The sequence below is a fragment of the Podarcis tiliguerta genome (genome assembly GCF_965153285.1).
Source record: "Podarcis tiliguerta genome assembly, chromosome: 1".
In the NCBI taxonomy this organism is placed as follows: Eukaryota; Metazoa; Chordata; class Lepidosauria; order Squamata; family Lacertidae; genus Podarcis; species Podarcis tiliguerta.
In genome coordinates, this window is record NC_139534.1 from 32607215 (window position 1) to 32623743 (window position 16529).

The window sequence follows — 16529 nt, forward strand, 5'->3', positions numbered from 1 at the left end:
AGAAATAGTTACACTGTAATGAATGGCCAGTGCAACCCTACGCATGTTCCTCTGAAAGGAAGTCCTACTGTGTTCAAAGAGGTTTGCTCTCAAGTCAGTGTGCGTAGGGTTCTGCGTAGGTGACTGCTGCAGATTAGGACTGGTAGGGTGGAAGGCAGGGAGGCCAACAGTAGGGGGAGCCAAAGTCAATGACAGGGAAATTAATTCTAGTTTTGTTTTCATTCTGCTTCCTGTTGAGTTCTACAAGGGCAAAACTGAGATTGAGGAGAAGGAAGGTGACCAGCCGCGCCATTCCCTGGACTAACTGTAAGTATGAAGTGAGGTCTGGGCTTGGTGGAGCAGTGCTGGATTTTTCCTAATGGACCAGACACCGCTGATAAGATTGTAAGCCTAAAAAGTACTTAGGCTTGGCTGGAGTGTACCCGATATGTGGGGTTGAGACTGTGGTTTCAATGAGTGTGTTGTAAACGTATCACACGGATTTCTGCTAATATACAGCATTAGTAGCAAGTGGCCATCTTGAATGATGTAGATAGTCATGCTTCCTGTATGAAGGCTGAGGAGGGAGACTGGATTAATTAGTTTCTCCAGTCCGAGTATTTAAATTCTCACTGCTCTTCTTCTGTATAGGAATTCAAGGGAGACTTGTCAGTAATAATTTCTTGAGAGATTTTTAAAAACCCGTGTCTCCCTCCCTTATTAGTTTTAATCAAGAGTCACGGCTCCCTAAGCTTGCTTTGAAAATTATTACCTATCAGCAAGACGGAAGACCAACGTATGAGCTATTGACAGCAAAAGAGGAGAAGTTCTTCATGATAGCTAACTGTTGAGACAAGAGTCCCTTGTTTTGTTTTGTTTTCTCCATCTACCTGAAATGAAGTTCTTAAATAAAGCAACAATAGTCGAACTCTATGATGGCATTCACTTTGTTTTACAGGCAGAGGCTCTGATCCAAGGATTTGTGGGCGTTCCTAAGGGGCGTGTTATGCCAAGAGATCTGCAACTGATCTTCCCACATGATTTTATTACATACAGGCGCAAATATTTTAACTTTATGTTTTTCGCCTGTGACAAATAGCAGCATTGTCAGCACAGGGCAATTAATTAATCAATAATTTTAAAAGAATGAACCTGGCATTCATTTGGCAAGCTGAAATCTACGTGGAAGGACCAACAGCTCTTAGCTCCATTAGTATGTCAAGGTTAGGCCACAGCATCAAAAATAATACAGACCACAAACATCATATATTTTAGCGTACTCAAGGAAAAGAAAAGGTATCAGACAGCATGTTCACACACACAATCAATAGCATATTGATTTCGATAACTTTCCCTTATCCTTGCAGCCTGACGAGCAAACCTGGCAACAACCCTTCTAATCTATTTTTGATTTCCTTAATTTTAATTAAGAGCAACAACAAATGAACATACCAGTAGGTTTGCCCACAGTCGGCCGAGGTTTCCTGAGCATAGCTTCCTGACCTCATTTACAAAATGGTACATGGGGGTGATGCTCTTCCATTTCAACACATACCCATAGCCATTTTTCGTAGCTAATATTACTCAGTCCCCTGATAAAATGGCACAGTTGTAATGGACTGCGATCTCAAATATGTAAAATCATGTCTCAGCGTCCGTTTGGGGAGTGATGCTAAGCAATCTGGCCTACACCTTTCTACTCACTGAATCTATATGGAGTATTTCATTTTAGTGTCACATCAGAGCTGAAGAGTCCTAAAGTCTATCAAGTCTTAACTAGAGTTTTACACAAATGGTCCCTTAAAATTCTCCACTCTGTTTATGAGCAGAGAAATTTGGGGGTGCTTTCACTGCATTTCGCCAACAGTTTCTCAAAGATTCCTCACCATTAGTAGTTGCAGTAGCACAATATCCCCCCCCCCCTTTTAATGCTATTGCAAGTGGCAGTAGCAGCAAGTGTGTTGGCAGCTTGGTCACCATTTTGTATCCTCCACAATGCTTCAGACACAGAGTTGTTCTGGGGCATTGTGAGAGGAAAATGGTGGCTACTACAAAAAATGGTGGAGAACATTTGGGAGCAATTCTTTGGCCCTTTTCTAGGAGGTTGACTAAGATAAAGAAAAATATCACAAAAAGCGTAGATTGTCTGCAACACTTTTTATATGAACAATGCCATGGGCTCTCTCAACAACTTCTTTCCAGACCCATGGCCATTGCTCTGCTGTTTGAGTTTTATATGACACAAAAATATCATCCATGTTTTTATTGAATTGAATTTTGTTTAGCCTTCTTCTCAGAAGGGAAAATATTCAGAGGTTGAACTGTTTGGCATGGGAAGAACAAAGCAGAGTAACTCAGATATTGGAAGCTTATAGGCTCAATTTATAGGCCCGTGCCATCAAACAACTATTGATGCTTGAGAGTTTCCAATTGCTGGTAATGGACTGCGGGGTGGGTGGGTGAGGGATAATGTGTTTGATCGATCAGCATGGACAAATTTCATTTAGAGGATCAATAACAGTTTATACTTGACAGAGCTGAGGGAGCACATTTATTTTTCCCTTGGATTGAATAAATGTTTTCAATGGGACCACAAATATAAAGCAAATCTAACCGTTTCTTAACTTGAGGCAGATATGTGTTATTGCAAGCAATGTGTATTTAAAACTAATATACAGGGCAATGGATAGCCAGAGGCTGAAGTTGCTGAACGAAATGAATGTATAGTTTATTAAAATGGAACATATGGCAAGTAGACGGGTTTGTTTTCCTAGCTGCGTGAAATCCATAACAGAAGCAATCATTTTTCTTAAAAGCACAGTTGTTTGTTTGTTTGTGTATGTGTGTGTGTAGTGTGATGTATTAAGGCTAAATCAGCAAAACCTTTTTTTTTTTAAATCATGAAATGTAAGAGCCCAACTTAGCTGTCATAGTTCCATCAAAATATGATAATGGCTTATTGCATTACATTCTGACAGTATACTGTACAAAGTTGTCAGTGCTTAAGAACTACAAGCCAAGTAGCTGTTGATGCAAATTGCATGCTCACCATCAAGCTTTGCAGTAATTACAATCATCTAGTGCATACCAGATTTTTTTTTTAAGGGATAGGAGCACAACCAGATATATGTGTGTGTGTGTGTGTGTGATATAACCCAAACAATGTGCACACAATCTGCGAAGAGCATGGCCCCATTGCTTCCAAACAGACCAGTAGGTGCAAAGGGCAAATGGGGTTTCTAAGGTCAATTCTCAAGACCAAAGTAGTATGTTGAAATGTGAGTGTGACTTACACTGGGATGAGTTGGAGACATTTATTTCACCCTGAATCCAAAACCATACCTTTTTCAATGCGTCCAGATTTTACTGGTGCACAGTGGGAAGGCTTAGGCAGTAAAAACTAGACACACCATTCATGTGCAATTGCTGCAGTGCATGTTTTGGAGGCAGCTTGTTATGGAGATGTTTGTAAGCAGGTGTCATGGGCCAGGAGTCGGCTTCACCTGCTGAGCAGCAGCCTGAAGGAGCAGAAGGCAAAGTGACTCCACCTACTGCTGATCGACCTTCTTGCTCCTGATGAGAACCAGCTGACTCCAGCTTTCTTAAGCAGGGTTTCCAGCCTCTGTCAGTTTCTGGAAACAACATTTGTCATTCCTGACCAGACCATTCTGCTTCTTGCTTCTCATGGCCTTGGACCCTCGGTTTTCTTGACCCCCCGGATTGTCTGACTATGTGAACTGAGATACTCCTGACCTTAGGCCTGGACTGGACCTTGTTTATGTACTCTGACTCCAGGCAAGTACTCCCCCTGAGACTTGGCTGGTTGGCAGGCTTCTCCTTCCACTGAGCTCTGCTGTGGTTGGCAGCACAGGACCACGGCAGCAGGTGTATCACTCAACCTCTAAGAGGATTTCTAAACACACTAAGGGATAATTCAGACATGTCTGCACTAATAACTGGCATTATGCAAAAACTAGCAACCCATTCCCCTCAAGCTTTTGATATGAGTTAGTCCTCACCCTCCCCAAAGTCCCAGAAATCTCCATTGATGTTGCATTACATGTGTGTGGCATTTTTTACATACGTTTCCCTATGGAGCAATCTGTTGTACTGCGTGCAGCTAAGAAACAGAGTGTTGCGGTTTGGTAGTGCAGGGCATATGCAATGAGCCGGAAGTCTTTGGTTCACATATTGCTTCAGGTGGTCTTGTGTCCTTCTTGGAAAAGGAGGACCCTCCATTGTCAGCCCAAGCTTATGGGGGAAGAGCAGGAGTCTTGAAGTTGTCCATCAACAGTCAGCATTTGGACAGCAGACTGAAAAGTCACTCAGATCACAGCGGATGTGCAGGGCATTTTTTCAGCCAGAACTCAGTTCTGGCACCTCCCAGGTGGGCATCATTGCCACTATAAAAGAACAAGGGAGGTGTTCATGGTGAGTTCCAGCACCTCTTGTTATAGAAAAATAGCTCTGGGGATATGTATTTTTATTTAGACAATAGTAACTATTTCTCAATCTGCAGCTATACCTAAAATCTAGCATATGAAGCATTTCCTATTCTTTTTGTTGTTGCTGTTGCAAATTAGAAGTGGCTGCCCAAATTTCACTTCAGCTATGAGCTCCATAGGTGGCCTGTGGCAAGTTACAGCCTCTCAGCCTGTCCCAACCTTATCATCTGTAACATGGGACTGACAAGTTGGGCCCAACTTATAGGGTCACTGTGAAGATTGCCAAGATAATATATGGAAAGTGCTTTGAGCGAGCACCAAAAGCCTAAATAAACACGAAGCCCTATTCTTAGCATGGTAGGCAGCCCTGTTCTTTAAACTCGCTGAGCTTCAGCAGTGAGAAGTCAGTTACAATAAAGGACACTGTGTAGGCCACTGGCTATCTCAGGCACACTTTCTTTCAAAAGAAACAACAAGAATGGTTTAAAATGCATATTGTCTGTGCATGTTTCGGTAACCAAAATGCCAGCTATGCCTGCCTTAGGGCTGCTTGTATGTCAAATGATTAAGTCTTCAAGACTCATAACCACAGGGTCATTATCAATGGTACTTCTAGGTCATTGTGCGCTCTACACCGTTTGAGGCAATGGTTGACCTTTTGACAACACTGCTGGGTAACATGGTTTCTGAGGGCATAAATAATCATTGTTAATTTGTTATGTGAGGGGCTGTTTTGTTTTTACAAAATGTGTGCATATTATAAGACTATGTGACTTAAGGATACTCAATTAGGAAAGCAAAACAGTTTCGCTTGGATTTCTGTCTTTCTCCCCAGTGACTTTTAAAGTCGGAGGAAGGATGGGGAGGGGGCTATATATGCCAACCATAATAGTCTAAAAGATAAAATTAGACCCATATGCTAGGGAAGGGCCATAGCTTGGCGGTAGACCACCTGCTTTTCATGCAGAAGGTCCTAGGTTCAATCCCCGGCATCTCTAGGTAGGGCTGGAAAAGACGCCTTCCTGAAACCCTGGAGATCTGCCGCTAGGCAGTGCAGGGACACTAAGCAAGATGGTCTGATTTGGTATAAGGCAGATTCCTATGTTCCTATATCATATCACAATATAACAGAAAAGCTACCCAGGATAGCTAACCTGTGGCCTTCTGCTGCCCTACCACTTCCACCAGCCTTCACTAACTTGACCAATGGTCAGGGATGATGGGAGCAACAACTGGAGGGACACAAGTTATCCATTCCCACTTTAGACCCATGGATATCAGAGGGACCGATTTCACGGCATGAACCTGAAACTGAATAGTTTACTCTTTCAGTACATTGCCTTGATTTCCAAGAGTGTACTTAAGAGTAAGTGGTTAGAAGGTTTTGGTATCTGATATGTGGAGGTCCGGAAAATAGGAAACTGCCTTACCACAAATCAAACTATTTGTCCATCTAGATCAGCATTCTAAATCATAGGGGTTTATTCTGAGACTCTCAGGGATCTTTCTGATTACCTGGTCATTTGATTCTTCATTACAATTCCATAAGTGTTAGGGTTTTAACTAGTCTTTTTTTTCTGGGGGTATGCATACCCCTAAACATTTTGTGAATCTTTGTATTTTTGTCCATTTACTGTATTTATCCCCCCCCCCCCATTTGAACTATAAAATGGTGATTTTCTTGAGTCAGAATGGGAGTACCCCTAAACATTCTTAAAGAAAAAAAGCACTGGTTTTAACATTCACTTTGATTAACAGCCTGTTCCTTTCTTTCTTTACCAAGAGCCCAGACTCTCCCTTTATAAGCAACTAATTCATTGTGGAAGCTTATTTAACTACTTGTTTTCCTTGTTTTCTTGGGGAAGGGAGTGGGGCATGGGAAGAGAAGGACCGCACCCTACAATTTTTTTAAAGTTCATGCTACAAATTTGCAAGAGAAATTTTGAGACAGAACTGGCCACACATTGTTTGAAAACTGTATACTTCAAGTAAGGAATGCAGCAAATCAGCTTGCCAAGGGCCTAGCTGCTGCTGCTGCTGAGATACTGTATCACACTATTAATTAAAATACAAGTCAGTTCTTCCTCCTCCCCCCTCCAGCACTTGTAGCCTGTGGGTATCCAATGCACTCCACTTGATTGAGTCAGGTGGCGACGGCAGCAGCAGAAGCAGCACAAGCATTCGTGATTCTGTGTGCTTGGAGTGATGGCATGAGCAGGCAGTGAGAAGAGGAGGGATGTAAAGCCGTTTTCTGTTCTCTCTTATATCAAGACAAATGTGCTGCAATGCTCAGACTGCAAAAAAGAAGAAGAAGACTACAAGAGATCTACCCTTAAAACCTTTCTTCTGTGATTTAAACAAGGGGGTCCAACTCCTCCGAAACTCTGAGTCTTGTAGCGTACTCAGATCTTTGTATGGCCAAGGCAACTGTTTCCATGGTGATGCAAAGCATTTGACAATGGTCACTGTTTTGGTGAAGCAAATTAGTCCATGCAGGAGACCTGTATTTAGTAATAAGGTGGGATACCCCCCCCCCCCTTTCCTGGGAAGGCGAGGCATCAAGGAACATGGGTGGGGGTGGGGGAAAAGAAATTTCATTATTCAGTGCAAAGCAAGTCATATTCAAACACACCAAAAAAACCAACAGCAGCAACAGGGGAATGGAATTAAATATGTTATAGTTGGCAGTACAGTCAAATCATGAAATATATGTTTAAAATCAGAAAGCTTGGAAATCAAATTTCACTAGTCTCAGGTAAAAGTCCTGGTTTATGCAAAGTACTTGGATTTCTTTTCTGTCAAAAATGTCTGGGTAGGATTTTGTACCTTCCGTTCCCAAGTGCAGAACAAACAGCCATATTGTTAAACAGCAGCACTTCCTGGATCCAGCAATGGATATAGCCTTACACTTACACCCCCCCCCCCCCGAAATGGCTACAGATGGCATCTGGGGAGATGGACATTCTATGCACATCTCACTACCCACCTAAGCCTCACTAAACTGATGCTATACAGTGGTACCTCTGGTTACGAACTTAATTCGTTCCGGAGGTCTGTTCTTAACCTGAAACCATTCTTAACCTGAGGTACCACTTTAGCTAATGGGGCCTCCCACTGCCGCCACGTGATTTCAGTTCTCATCCTGAGATAAAGTTCTTAACCCGAGGTACTACTTCCAGATTAGCAGAGTCTGTAACCCAAAGTGTTTGTAACCCGAGGTGTTTGTAAGCTGAGGTACCACTGTATGTCCTTTAATGCATTTTGGTATGCATATCCTTATCCAGAAGTATTAGCTTGGTTGTTTATTTAATTCTTTCTACTGAAAAAGCCTTCAGCAACTAGCTGCCTACTGCTAGGATCAATGACTAGTAATTTCAGCTCATTGGCTTTGAAGGGACTAATAAATCTAAACATTTCAATTTTCAATCAGAGATATAGCCAAAGAATGAGGGCTGGTTCAAACATTACATACTAGCAGCACCACACCCACCGTTGCTCTGGAATTCGAAGAAACAAACAAAGTGCAGTTTGGAAATCAATGTTTAAAATCAATGTGGTTTTGAAAGGTTCTGTCCATTGCCCCGATTCAAACTGGCATCCAATTGCATCCATACACAGATGGGAGCCGGCTCCTCAAACTTCGGAAACATTATTTAGAATTTAGTTAGAATTTATCTTTAGGAAGTGTCCCAACTGCATCACAGGTAAACAACCTTCCGAAATATGTCGCAGATTTTGTACACAGGAGAAATTTAACTGAAGGACAAAATCTGATTCAGATGTAGACTGATACACGGAACAATCACACATGTTTTCTGTATGACGGTGCGTGTGGGGATACTGCCACCCACTGCAGCTTCTCAAATCTTGCATATCACTTGCTGTTGTGTTATTGCTACATATTATGATCTATGTGTTAGTTTGTTTCATGCTTTGTTGGATGCAGAAGTTGCTTCAGTAAAAAAATAAAAAATAAAATGCAACATTTGAAAGAGCAAGAAATCACTCCCATTTAATATAAACCGCTCTGGAGCAAACTGAATCCCGGGTAATAATATTTAAACTTCGGTTGTCTTCTCTGCCATTGCCTGTTTTACATCAAAATATGATCTTCTGAGATTTGCAGTTCCAATCATTATCCAAATGCCTTGGGGACATAAAAGTAGATAATCAGAATTTCAAATAAATCGAAGGTCTATTTACATAGGCTTCTAGAGGCAATGAGCTATGTGAAATGCACAATAGATTCAGATTGTTGCTGTAACTAGTATTTTATACAGTTCACTCACATTCCTAACAAACAACAATTCTGCCATTGTTCCAGATTACCTGTTCTATTCCTGATCAGGAAATTACTACTCCTATCATATTGGTATCCCTGGCGACACAGTCACATTTTTGAAGGAATATATTTCCGTATATCAGCGAGCCCTCGCCCTGAGATCAGCGGGGGAGGTCTGTTTCACTGCCCCTCTGGCAAATGTAGCCCCTTGTGCAGTGATACAGAATAGGACCTTCTTGGTAGTGGCACCCAAAAGAAACCTTATTTTTCCACCCAGGCTTTTGGAAGAAATTGATTGTTCAAGCTCAGGGTAATTATGATGTCTGCTACAGTACTTATATGATGGTGTAATGTTTCTTTTTAAAAATGATTGTTGTTTATGATTATAACTAGCCTTGATGACTAAGTTTTACATCCACTGTCATAGGTAGTATGTCCATGAATACCATTTGCTTGGAATTGCAAATAGGAAGAGTGCAGTTGCACTCAGATCTTGCTTGTGAGCATCCCATAGACATCTAGTTGGCTATGGTGAGAACAGGATACTGGACTAGGTGGGCCATTGGTTTAATCCAGTGAGGTTCTTATGACATTCCTAAGGTCTTCTTTATGATTACTCAATTATTCTTTTTTCAGATATACCCTGAAACTGTATTGTTTTTACAAATATGCTCCAAGCAGTCCTAAAGGTAAAGGTACCTCTAACCGTTAGGTCCAGTCACAGACGACTCTGGGGTTGCGGTGCTCATCTCGCTTTACAGGCTGAGGGAGCCGGCGTTCGTCCACAGACAGTTTTCCCGGGTCATGTGGCCAGCATGACTAAGCCGCTTCTGGCACAACGGAACACCGAAACCAGAGCAGTGCATGGAAATGCCGTTTACCTTCCTGCCCGAGTGGTACCTATTTATCTACTTGCACTTTTTGGCGTGCTTTCAAACTGCTAGGTTGGCAGGAGCTGGGCCCGAGCAACAGGAGCTCACTCCATTGCGTGGATTCAAACCTCCGACCTTCTGATCAGCAAGCCCAAGAGGTTCGGTGGTTTAGACCACAGCGCCACCCACGTCCCTCCAAGAAGTCCTAAGACGGTTTAAAAATAGAACAAATAATGATGATTATTATTATTTTTGCAAAGCATCAGTAGTTTGATTTCAACTAGTGTGAGACAGACAGGAATTCCCAGTCCTTACTGCTTATATACAGGAGTCAGGACTTACTCTTTCTATATGAATAAAATGAATTAGTCAATCAGTCAGTGACAAAAACATCCTATGCAATCAAAAGATTTTTCATGTTAAGATTAATTTAGTGTAATGCAAGCTTAAATATTGCATAAGCCCCCTTGACATTGAAATATACGGCTCGGAGGCAAGACTGGAGCAAATACTGCCAGCCACTAAAAAGCTGGACAGAAAGGATAATGGAACACATTATCACATTCTTCTCTCATTCTTTGTGTGGCAGCTGATAATAAGGGAGGTGGGAGGAGACGAGGAGGGAGGAAAGTTAAGCTGTCAAAGACCTTCCGATTTTAAAGCTGTTTCTGCACCAAGTGAACTGCAGGAATAACTCTGCTAGACCCAACTACTCATACTGTCATCATTTTATGAAGAAGGAGCACATGAAATATTGTAGTGCTTGGCAAGGGCCCTTATTCCTCAGATATTCTGTGGAGGTTTGCAATGGAGAGCTTAAGGTATTTTCACACATCATGCTACCGTTATGTGTCCTGGAGCATCACGAACCCTATTTGAGTACCTGGTTGAATGTGCAGGAACCTGTTCTCCAGTTCAACAGAAAGCTGTGCCAGAATATGGGATTACCATTGCACCTTGACCTATGTGAGCTTTTGGTGTCATGAACATAAGCACGTAAAAAGTGCCTGCTGGATCTTGCCCAGCATCTTGCTCTCACTGTGGCCAACCAGGTGTCTCTGGGAATCCCACAAGGGCCTGAGTGCAACAGCACTTTCTCATCCAGCAGTTTCCAGCAACTGATATTCAGGAGAATGCTGCCTCTAACAGTGGAGACAGAACATTGCCATGAGGGTTAGATTCTACTGATAAGCTATCCTATGAAGCAGAATCTTGGTGTTCCACCATTATAATGCAGATAAATAAATAGGAGTGTCAAAGGAGAGGCTATACATCCCTCAGTTGTGAATATTCCATTTTCATTGGCTTTATACATTGTTGCTATTTGGTAATAATTTATTTTGGTTAAGCTATATGTAATCCACCACGGATTATAGTTAATCCTTCTATCCCTCTTCTCTCTCTCTCTCTCTCTCTCTCTCTCTGAATATATGTGTGTGTGTGTGTGCACACACCCACCCACCCCATATATATATATATATATATATGGTTTTGGTGTCCTCGGGTGTCTTCCCGTGTAAAAGTTGGGGTGTCTAGGCGACGTTTCGACGAGGTCTCACTCGTCATCTTCAGGCTGGTGCTTTCGGCTTCTTGTTACTGGAACAGAGCTAGACACCCCAACTTTTACACGGTGTCGCCTAGACACCCCAACTTTTACACGGGAAGACACCCGAGGACACCAAAACCTGCATTCCTGTACCCGTGAAAATCTACGAAAGCATATATATATATATATATATATATAGTGTGGTACCTTAGGTTAAGAACTTAATTCGTTCTGGAGGTCTGTTCTTAACCTGAAACTGTTCTTAACCTGAAGCACCACTTTAGCTAATGGGGCCTCCTGCTCCCGCTTTGCCGCCGGAGCACAATTTCTGTTCTCATCCTGAAGCAAAGTTCTTAACCCGAGGTACTATTTCTGGTTTAGCGGAGTCTGTAACCTGAAGCATCTGTAACCTGAAGCGTCTGTAACCCGAGGTACCACTGTATATAGAGAGAGAGTTTCCCCAAATAAAACAGCAAAACATATAAAACAAGAATTTACTCCCTTCCCCAAGAAACTGGTTATCCACTGTAGTACATTGGTCCAATTTAGATAAAAACAGTCACTAAGTCAAGTCTGAGCAGTCATGTACCAAAGTACCCCTTTACCTAAGTGTCCATGAGTTTTTGGTGGTCCTCTTTCAATTAAGTAAAGTTATGATTCTTCAGAATCATATTTGGTGCCCATATTTCTTGTCCCTTGTGCACCTTTGTGGACAATTTTTCCACCACAGAGCTCTCAATGTATATCTGAAAACACAAACAGATATTTCCTAAACAGTTTGCTGCTTGCTTGCTCTAAGAACATAAGGGGAGACCAAGGGGGAGTGTTAGGTGGGGCTGCTTACTCTCCCAGGGCTTCTCTGGTATGACAAGAAGACAGAGAAGGAGGGGCTGTTTGTGCCTGCAAACAGCAAGTTTGTGCCTGCAAACAGCAAGCTCGTTGGGGCCTGGGACCCTGCTGCATACACACCATACAATTAAATAACGTATAAAGCACATTAAAGGGTAAAGGTAAAGGTACCCTTGCCCGTACGGGCCAGTATTGACAGACTCTAGGGTTGTGTGCTTATCTCACTCTAGAGGCCGGGAGCCGGCGCCGTCCGCAGACACTTCCGGGTCACATGGCCAGTGTGACATTGCTGCTCTGGTGAGCCTGCACCAGCGCAGCACACGGAACGCCGTTTACCTTCCCGCTATAAAGCGGTAACTATTTATCTACTTGCACTTTAAGGGTGCTTTCAAACTGCTAGGTGGGCAGGAGCTGGGACCGAAAGACGGGAGCTCACCCCGCCGCGGGGATTCGAACCACTGACCATACGATCGGCAAGTCCTAGGCAATGTGGTTTTACACACAGCGCCACCCGCGTCCATAAAGCACATTATTTGCCCCCAAAGAACCTTGGGAACTCCAGCTTACCCCTCACAGAGGTTGAATTCCCAGCACCCTAAATAAACCAGTTCCCAGGATTATTTGGAGGAAATGGCGTTTTACATGTGCTCTGAACGTGCTGTGTGTGTACACAGCCCCATACGTACTAGTTAGGCCCTTTGAGGAATGATTCAGGAGGCAGCATGCAATCACATGTGTAAAATACATTTGAGGTGGTGGTAGGGAAATTAAGCATCTGTTAAAAGAATATTAAAGCTGCATAGCTAACCAGATGGAGGTTAGGAAATTTGAAAGTTGAGGTTGGCTCATCCAGAATTAATTCGTCTTCCTAACACCTACAACACATTCCGTTTATCTTGGCATGCTTTTGCTCTCCCTACAGGAGCACTCACAGGCATTGCTAACAAAAATGGCTACATACTTCTTAATTAAAAGGGGGGAGGGAAGAAAATCAGGCATGAGCTGTGTAGTCCCTAAGGGCCATACTGAGAGGAGAACTGGTTTCACTGAGCTTGATAGGAACCAGTAGCCTGTCTGTTTACATCATTGGGAAGCTCTCTTCACCAGCCAATCAGAAGTCATGTCCTTAGCCATGCCCACAATCACATGGGCTACTTCAGGGGCAGAACACATCCATCATTGGGCATTTGTCCATTTGGGGCTTGCTTGGATGGCTTCTGGCCTATTGGAAGTAAGAAATGAATGCCTGCCCTCCCACTGCAAGAAAACGAGAGAGGTGCCAAAAGTCATTATAAAAAATAGAGGTGCTTTTTGATTGGGAAAGAAAAAAACCCAACTGAAACCAAATGAGTGATCTCGGCTTAGACCCAACATTTTGCTTTTTTGTTTGTTCCAAATCCACAGAGATATGTTAGTATCAGCACGAGCTGTTCCGCAAACAGCCTCACAAAACAGCATCAACATGTTGAGAGACCACCAGAAAAATTTCAGTTAATAATAGTGAAGTGCAATCTGCCATAAACATGGAGAAATGATTTTGCCTGCAGACTTTCATTTTTCATAGATGGACATAGATGGTAACTAGGTTTGAACATATAGATTAAAAAACAACAACAACAACCCCTGCACAAGTAATATGTGTGCAGAAATGTGTTCAGTTGTGTGCGAGGTGAGATTGTTCCCATTTGACATAGGAGCATAACCGCCATTAAGTATTAACTAGACAGGTACTAGTAACAGCCCTTGTCAACACTTTCAAAGGAAATCAATATACAACATAAATGTAAAATTAAAAAGGTTCTTCCCTAGATAGCAATGTGTAACTTGGGCTGAACACTTAAAATGCCTCATAATAATCTGCATCCCTCTTTTTTCCACCATCCCTCTCCAGATACACAGAAGCACGGTTGGGTGCCCTTTCAAACGTTAGTTAATGCAACACATTGTAAAACCTTTGCGGCAATCTATATGTGCTGGCAGATGGTTGCTGCCAAGTATGGCTAAGAGGGACCACCTTCTCTCCTGTTTTACAGAGGCGAGTCCTCTGATTGAAGGAATCTCCTGTGTGAGGGGCTGTTCAGTCTGGGAACCATAAGAAGGGAGAGCGGGGTCCTCCTTGAGGTGGCCTATCTCAACACTAAATACTTAGGCAGCAAACTGAAAAGGCACAACGGTCACCTGATCATTGACTTCCCCACTATGGTAAGATGTGTTACATTTCTGTTCAATTTAAAGTGATAACGTCAAATTTTGCATTTCTACATATATACCTGCACATATAAGCTTAATGCAAATCTGTGTCTTCTTTTGCTGTCTCTTTTTGGGGATGTACTTCTTTTTGCGGGGAGGGGGCATTTGTTTGCGCAATGCGTAAGTGGCCATTCTCAAAGCAGTCTGTTTGCATAGCACACTGGTCTTTCTCTCCTCATACTGTGCAGTTTCACTTACCCATGTGGTATCACTTTTCTTTGGCGAAAACTCCATGCCAATCTACTGTGCAACTTGGTCCTATAGAACAGTGTTAATATCAACGAGAACACTAAAAGGAGGGCTATTTCCACCCCCCAAAAAACCATTGCTGAATTAGTTCAACTTTCCAGAATACTTTACCTGTGAAATTATTTCCTGTTGCCACTTTCCCAAGGGCCAGTGCAAATAACAGCAATTTTGTCTATCACGTGGCATGGCACACTGGCACACTGTGCCCCCCATCACAATCTTCACTTGTCTATGTGGCGATGGCATGTCCAGTTGATGCCCTATGCATGTAAAAGCCTATTTTCACAGTCCTCAGTCTTCTTGGTTCAGAGCAAAAATCAAAGCATGTTAATAAAGGGGTGAAGAGGTTGTTTTGCATATGACATACAAAGGAATGAACATGGAACTACACTTGGGCCTTTTGTTTCCAGAGATGAACTCATGCTGATGGTCAGGCAGCCAAAGAGTTAAGAAAAATACATTTTGTAATCGGAACAACACATTTTGACACAAGTAACACAGACAGTGGAGTAGCGGTTAAGGAGATCTAGCATTCTCAAAATGAAAGTGGATTTGAATACAATGCTAGCACACAAAATAAAATTCATAGCAATGATCACATTCATATATTGCATTAATCTGTGTGAAAATAAATTGCAATTAGCATGGAATGAATAGCACATTATTAGCGTCTACTTTAATTAAAAGTACCATAGTGATGGATACATGTTTTTATGGGGTTTAAATTGATTTTTTTCCAAGACCTGCAGAGGGAGCTATTGTATTTATGCAGAAATCTTTTTAAACATATTTTTTTTCCTAATGAGAGTAAGAGGGGTTTGCAAAGGAACATAAATCCACACCCCCCCCCCCGTACCATGCCAGAGAACTCTTTCACAAGAGCAGACAAGTATATGATATAAAGATTCTGTAGTCATATGTCACAACCATCTTAATCATATATATTTGGAACTAGATATTATTTGTAACCATGGTAAATGCAAAGTGGATAGCAGGATAAAGGATTTTGAAATTACTTTCAGGGACCTTTTAAATTTTGTTTTGCAAATTAGCACTAACTGCAGTTGTTACGGCTTTTCATTATTACTGGTTTACCCGTCAATTTTACCTGATCAGGTGTTTTTTTAGAGAAGGACTGTAGCTCATTGGTAGAGTACATCCTCTGCATGCAAAATATCCCAGTTCAATCACTGGCAGGGCTAGAAAAGTCCAATTTCTGATATCCTGGAGATATCTGATATTGATCAACCAGTGGTCTGAGTCTGGCCCTGGTATAAGAGAGCTTTCTACATTTCCTCAGGCAGGAGAAAACACCTTAATGAGCAATCAGAACAAATAATCAGCCAATATTCTTATCATGATAATCAAATCATTAAAAGCATTTACTACAGTACTAGAACTGACCCAAAAATATCTGGTCTGTGGGAGTTGCCAACATTAAAACAAACCATTTTTTTTTAACAGCCTCTCACATAACTGAGAAGTGACGTGACCAGGAGCATATCTGATCACCTTTGACTTTTGGAACCTCGTGGATTAGGTGCTCATTCGATGTGTGCATCTCAATGCTCAGAGAACCCCACTGAAAACAATGCTCTCATCTAGACAGCATCTTCTGTGCACAGCCACATGTTGGAGTCCTTTTAATTTGCATTTTTGTTCGTTGATATCCTGCAGTTCCTTGCCCTTTTAGGAAGGATATTTTAGTTTGGTTGGGGAACATGGGAGCAGAAAACTGACTGAATTTTCTCACCATACCTATTTGTGCAGCCACTATATGCTTGATATGCTAGTGAAATCCCTATACTTGTGATGAGGTTCTGTACCACCGTTTTGGCCATGACAAAATGGCTTCCTCCCATGGCAGTTTAAAATAATTAAAATCGCAGTCCCATTAAAACCACAAGAGCCAGGATGAAATAGAACCAAGCAGGTGAAAGTGATCTGCAACAGGTAAGCCTAAAATAAACTAAAGACTGGTAGAATAACTGCCCACACAGAGAACACAGAGAGTGGCGTGAGTTTGTATTCCAAAAGAAGTCTCTTTGCTTATATTC

At 42.1% G+C, this 16529-nt stretch overlaps 1 long non-coding RNA gene across 1 annotated transcript in view; it reads left to right on the forward strand.

Moving 5' to 3' along the window:
- The first annotated feature begins 232 nt into the window (after window positions 1-232).
- Window positions 233-16529, forward strand: part of LOC310665389 — a 40759-nt gene continuing 24462 nt past the window's right edge. Inside the window, exon 1 of the long non-coding RNA XR_014505449.1 lies at window positions 233-306. This is a non-coding gene — a long non-coding RNA (uncharacterized lncRNA). The remainder of the gene's footprint in view (window positions 307-16529) is intronic.